This window comes from Dioscorea cayenensis, unplaced genomic scaffold (genome assembly GCF_009730915.1).
Source record: "Dioscorea cayenensis subsp. rotundata cultivar TDr96_F1 unplaced genomic scaffold, TDr96_F1_v2_PseudoChromosome.rev07_lg8_w22 25.fasta BLBR01001137.1, whole genome shotgun sequence".
Lineage (NCBI taxonomy): Eukaryota > Viridiplantae > Streptophyta > Magnoliopsida > Dioscoreales > Dioscoreaceae > Dioscorea > Dioscorea cayenensis.
In genome coordinates this window covers 11,655-18,903 of record NW_024087528.1, presented here as the reverse complement: position 1 = coordinate 18,903, position 7,249 = coordinate 11,655, and positions in this window count along the sequence as shown.

Below are 7,249 nucleotides of genomic sequence, written 5' to 3'. Positions count from 1 at the left end.
CAGGGGGCCGATAGAAGAAGTCGAGGTTGGAGAGGATATGGAGACATCAGATGTGTGGACACTATAAGCGATAGCAAAGCCAATTCACAGAGGAATGATGATGTTCCAGTAGAGCATCTTGCATTTTGTTATCGTGTTTGAGTTTTTCTCTAAGTCTATTTTATTTGGAATCATGAAAAACAATGTCGCCATCATCACATGCATTAATTGCACTATCATATATCAATAATAATAATAACAATAAGGAAAAATCAAAGAGTGGAAGAGGTGCAATTGCATGTGCTTGATGAATATGTGACGGGTAAAAATTTTAGTAGGCCACTGTACTATGGTCGTTTTTCACTTTGCTCACTGAATTTCAATTTGTTTCTTTTCAATCATCCTACATTGATTTTATTTCGCCGAGAGGTCACCCAAGAGATTCCGATGAATTTTTGCTGAGCTGGCCACCGGAGTAACACGTCATCCATTAAATTAAAGATATTTATGCCACACTGGAGGGTACACATCACGAAGGTAGCAGTGCAATCCACGTCAGGCTGCCATGTGTGTTACTTAATCCAACTCAGCATATACTTTTCCCTTCCCTTCCTTGAGAGAGATCCCACATCTCGATCTTTCACCGTCCGAGACTAGGGATTCCTCATCGGTGGGCCCCTTCTTCACAGGCGAGATCATTCTTCATCGGCGGGTACTGCGCACGGAAAGGTGGAAGGAGGAAGAGAGTAGTACCAGGAGAAGAAAAGATCATCCCAGCTCCATCGACAACATTATTCAACCAAAGGAGAGGCAGGAGAGCATCATCTCGCGGCCCGTAGAGCAAGGTTCAGCAGAGATTGTGCACCATGAGTGGGTCTTGGCACATAAGACGAGAGAATGATGAAGGGCCGGAGTATTGTAAGCTTTGTTCTGATACCATTCCTGGAATTTTTTTTTTTTTTGATTCATTTTAGGGGTTAGGTTAATGTTAAACTTAGTATTTCATTGGCCGTAGAAAGAATGAGCTTTAGCGAGAGAGAGGTTTAGTGTCATGATCTTATATGTTTATTTATTTACCATTTCATGTTTGCTCTCTCATCTGTGTATTTAATTTTTCATGTTTGCTCTCAAATATCTTATATGTTTATTTATTTTCCATTTCATGTCTGGCCACTCCTGTAGAAATTTTTTTATGGAATACTACTTTACTATATGTTGTTCCTGCTTGGATGTTGTTTTATAAAAGACATTTGAGTTGTTTAAGTTTTGTCCACTTGTTATGTTGATGGAGTTAATATCAATATGATGCATGATTAACTGAGATTGATGTTTAAACATGTGATGTTAACTATTAAGAAACAGGAAATTTTTGTTTTTGAGATCTTTTTAGTGAAAATTCACAATAAAAAAACCCACCAACGAGAGTACAAATAATTCCATACTTGTGATTATTGATGTTTAATGCTATGTATCCTCTCTTATCTATTGATTGTTTGTGGAGATTATATGATGTAATATAATTCCATACTTGTGATTATTGATCGCAATTGAATGTTAAAATTAAGATTTTTTGAGATTATATGAACCTGTCTTTTATTGTTTGAGATTATATGAACCTGTGTTTTCTTTTTTGGGATTAACTTGTGTAAAATGTGTAGGGTTTACAAGTGTTGGAGTCATACATGTTTTTAATTTCTTGTTTATTTGTCATGTCTTCATTTTGCCCTAGGTTTGTAAATGTTAAAATTAAGATTTCATTGATAGTACAAATAATGAAACCGTGTTTTCTTGGAACTGATAACAACATTTGTACAGGTAGAGAATTTTAATGATGATGGGTTGTTTAATGAACCTATGTTTTATTGTTTGAGATTATATGAACCTGTCTTTTCTTGTTTGAGATTAACCTGTGTCTTTAATTTCATGTCCTGAATGTCTTTAGAGATGAAGTGTTGGAGCCATACATGTCTTTAATTTCTTGTTTGTTTGTCATGTCATTCATTTTCCTTCACAATACAGATGTATTATGGTTTAGGTGATGCTGGGAATTGGAATGACATGAAATTTGGTGGTTATATAGACTTCTGTGATGGTGACTTGATATCCAGATTAGAACTCATACACATGGCTAAGGAGATGAAATTAAAAGTGGAAGGTTGCAGTTTTTGGTGGAGGGAAACAAAGAATGCAGGAGCAAGGATGATAGAAATGAAGACTAATTCTGATGTGATTACAATGGCAAAGAGTGTTGGCACCAGTAGAAATATAAATATCTATGTGAAGGTGACTAATATGGATGATCCTAGCTGTGGGGCACCAGAACAACAATTATTAAGCCGTGAAGATGAAGAACAGGAAGATGTTGACATTGAAGATGAAGGAGATGCAGTAGAGGAAATAGGAGAAGGACCAGAGCAACCAGGACAAAATACAACAGTCAATGTAGATGAAAATGAAGAAAATGTTGGCATAGGAGATGAAGTAGGTGAAGAAAGGGACAATAAAGATGGAAGTGATGATGCAAGTGACATCCATGACTCTGAGTATAGCTTCCACAGTGAAGGGGAAGAGGCTGAAGTTGCTGTGAATGAAAATGAAATACCAAGGACAAGTGTGGGTCAAATGGAAGAAAATAGTACAGAGGTTGATGATGATGATGATGATCAGGATGTCCACTCTGAATATGCTGATTCAGATGAGTTGCAGTCATGTTCATCCACAGATGAAGAGGAAATGGATCTAGTTAGGCCTAGATATAGTGAATTCAAAGAAAACATAGACATGCAAGCCCCAGAGTTCAAGATTGGCATGAAATTTGCAAGTTTCAAACAGCTCAAAGAAGCAGTGAAGAATTATGTTATAAAAAATAGGTGTGTGATGAATTTTAGGCCAAATGGTGAAAAAAGATGCAAGGCCTATTGTAAGAAGAACTGTCCCTTTTATCTGTGGGCATCACCAATGCATGAGGACAGAAATACTATACAAATTAAGTTAGGAAACTTGAAGCATGAATGTACAAGAGATCACAACATTAGGCATGTTAGTGCTCAATGGATAGCACAACATTACATTGACCAATTCATGGTAGATCCAAGTTGGAAACTCGCTGGTATCATGCAAGCTATAAAGACCAACCAAGAGGCCAACATCAGTAGGTTGAATGCATGGAGGGCTAAAAATATTGCAATGAGGTATAGAACTTGTGCTTTATGGGTTTTTTAATGATAGATGGGTTACTGATCAATTTTCTTTTTTGTTATTTTCATTACTTTTTTTTTCATTTATGCATTCCTGCTTGGAATTAGAATGCTTGATGGGGATGAGCATACACAAATGTGTAGCTTATATAACTACAGATTAGAGTTTCTTAGAACACATCCTGGTTCATCAGTGAAGTTCAGAAGCAATGAGGCTGTGTTTGAGGCAATGTATGTGTGCTTGTCTCCACTTAGGGCAGGGTTCCTAGCAGGATGCAGGTAGGTTCTATCTGTTGATGGTTGCTTTCTATAGGGGCATTATGGAGGGCAATTGTTGACAGCAGTTGGCATAAATGCAAATGATTGCATCTACCCAACGGCATGGGCAGTCGTCAACAAGGAGAATTACCAGAACTAGCTATGGTTTCTAGAGCTATTGAGTGAAGACCTGTAAATATCTAACTCTCACCATTAGGCCTTCATGAGTGATCGACCAAAAGTAAGGTAAAATAACATCATTTCATTTATTGCAGCCTTCTTCATTCAATTTTTATGTTTCCATAATATTCAGCATACATCATGTGTACTAGATATGAATTTAGTGACTAACATGTGGCTTATGTTCTTCATGAATTTTATTTTATTTTTTCACTTAATCTGCCCCTTAATGTGTTTGCTGGTGAATGGTAAATCTAAAAACCAAAATTGACCTTAAAGGGCCTCCAAAACACAATTGAAGAATTGTTCCCATATGCTAAACATAGGATCTGTGTAAGTCATTTGCATACAAATTTCAGGAAAAAATTTAGAGGCAAAGCACTTAAGAACCAGTTGTGGTCTTGTGCTAGGTCCAGTTACATACCTGCATTTAACCTAGCTATGGACACTCTCAAAGTTATATCACCAGATGCACACAAGTTTATGAAAAACATTGACCCTGTTCATTGGAGTAGGTCACACTTTAAGTCAGAATTTAAGTGTGATATGTTACTCAACAACCTATGTGAGTGCTTCAACAGCACTATACTTGTGGCTAGAACCAAAGGCATAGTTAGCATGAATGAAATGATAAGAACACAACTCATGACCAGAATCCAAAAGAGAAGAGATGCAATGAGAAAATGCACAACAGAACAATGCCCTAAGATTCTCAAGAAGTTGGAAAAAGCAAAACAACTTAGCTGGTCATGTAAGACAACTTGGGATGAATACCAGGTTGTATGTAAGGATCGCCAGTTCATTGTTAACCAAAGTGAGAAATCTTGCACTTGTAGGAAATGGCAACTGAAAGGCATCCCATGTCCGCATTCAATATCAGCTCTATACTATAACAAAAAGAAACCCGAGGACTACTTAGATGACTATTATAGAGTTAGTACATTCCTAGCAACTTATGACCATATCTTACACCCAACCCAAAGCTCCAATTGTTGGCCCAAGAGTCCATAAGGTCCCATGATACCACCTGATCCATCAAACAAAAACAGGGGCAGGAAACCAATTCTCAGGAGAAAGGACCCAAATGAAGAAGATGTTGGCTTCACAAAAGGAAAAGTTAGTAGAAAAAGGATCACAATCAAATGCAGCATATGCGGTGTTATGGGACATAATAGGAGATTCCATGGAGTGTCGGTAAGTAATGGTTTTAATGTACTGACAAATTTAATTGAATCTTACTTTCTGTGAATTCAACTTAATTGTTTATGTGGACAGAACCAGAGTCATATTGGGGAGACACAAGCTGCAGTGAGATTTCTATTACTAACAAAAAACTTGCTATACTAAAGTATTCCTCAAGTGTCAATGAATTAATTATGATGCCTTATTTTAAAATTAAATAGGGAGTTAGCAGCCAACAGGACCCCATGGAAAACATTGATCTTGAAGTCTTACATGGCCATTTCATTGAGGTATATACATCATTTAATCTATAACCAGTATTACAATTTTTCATGGTCCAATTCATTGTTAATGACAAGGTTAATCAAATGAGGGACAACAGTCAAGCTAGAGCACCAGATACTAGGCCAAGTGTTTCTCAAAAACCACTTTCGTAGGTAATTTTGCAAGATTACAGTGTGAGTATTAAAATGAGATATATGGTGGCAAGTCTGTAACATTTACCTTGTATATTTGAAGGTAATTGATATACCTGTTGGCATCCATGGAAGAGTACCACCTGTAACATCAATGGCATAGGTATTCTGCAAAAATTATTTTTCATTGAGTTGTTGGAGAAAATTCCACATAGTTAGCTATATGTCTTTTTTTTTTGTGCCATGGAATATTGAAGTACCTTCAAGTACCTGTTCAAACTATACCAAGCCCTTCTATTGAAAGACAAAATCCTCAAGTAGATGGAAATTTATCAACTCTAGAAAATTTAAAGGTATGTGGTAATCTCTTCACAAAACAATACATCAATGAAAATTTAAAATGTAAAATATCTACCTTTCTTTTTAACACAACCTAGGGTTTCATACCTATTCAGAATCTCTCAAAGCCGCCAACCTCAGATCATAATCCTACTGCAGATGGACCTAAGGAAAGTTCATCAGTATCACAGGTATGCATCAATTCAGTTAAGAAAAAAATCATAACCCTGACTACCTAATGTTGTTCAACAAACATCTAAGTACATGATGCTTCTTTGAACATTGCAGGTCAATAGCAGAATTGAAAAAACCTACCTCCACACCTTCAACTCCAGCTGCAACAAGAGGACCTGAAAGGCAACATCTATCCAAATCTCAAGCAAGAAAACAGTGTCCAGCAAGACCTCCTGTGTTTCAAGGAGCAGTGCTGGAGAAAAATTCTGAAGATAAAAGCAAAGTTGGTGGGGAGAAAAGAAGGAAGGCGTGGCTTCCACCAGGTCCTGGAGGAAGTAGTGGGTCTGCAAGACCATAAAAAAAATCCTCAAAAGAAGTGATGCTTCAAATTTTGTATTTTATTTCTAACTCTTCAATGCTTCCTGGGACTAGTGGGACTTTGTTCAGTTTGTTTTGTTTAAACTTTATCAGGTTTCCCATGTGAAAACTGGACCATGTAATAAAAGTAACCTGTAGGTCTGTAGTAAACAAGGTTATGTGTGCCCAGTTTGTGATATGCACACGAATTTTTGTATTACATCTGTGCTTATGAGAAAATGAAAACTTTTAAATATTAAGCTCCATTCTTGATTTCTTTATTCAGTATTCCATTGTTTAGTATGTTATGAAAACCAATTGCAGTTTGCCATTCAATAAATGGTCAGTTCATTACTACGAAGCTTGTTCAGTGGATAATAGAATCTTAATAACAAAAAATAATTAGCTGTCTCATAGAATTTATCTACACTTTGATATATAACAAAAAAAAAAAGAACACTTAAACCAAAATCTTCCATTCTCATTCATGTTTTCTTTCATGTATTCAAGTCCCAGCAAGATCAACTCAACTGTTACCCAAAAATGAAAAAATGAAAAAAGGCAAAACAAAAGCTAAAACAAAAATTCTACATCGAAGACTAAAGCCTGCTCTCCACAATCTTCAGTGAAGCTTACATCTTTCGATGACCGCGGGATGATCTTCTCTTCTCTTCTTTTCCCTCTCTCTCTCTCTCTCTCTCACTCGATCGGGTGGAACTCAGTTGTTGCAGTGCGCCAATACCCTGGTTCTACTCTCTTCCTCCTTCCACCTTTCCGTGCGCAGTACCCCGCCGATGGAGAACGATCTCGCCGGTAAAGAAGGGGCCCAGCGATGAGGAATCCCTAGTCTCGGACGGTGAAAGATCGAGATGTGGGGTCTCTCTCAAGGAAGGGAAGAGGAAAGTCTATGCTGAGTTGGATTAAGTAACACACATGGCAGCCTGACGTGGATTGCACTGTTACCTTAGTGACGTGTACCCTCCAGCGTGGCATAAATATATTTAATTTAATGGATGACGTGTTACTTCGGTGGCAAGCTCAACAAAAATTCATCAGAATCTCTTGGGCGACCTCCCGGCGAAATAAAATCAATGTAGGATGATTGAAAAGAAACAAATTGAAATTCAGTGAGCAAAGTGAAAAACGGCCATAGTACAGTGGCCTACT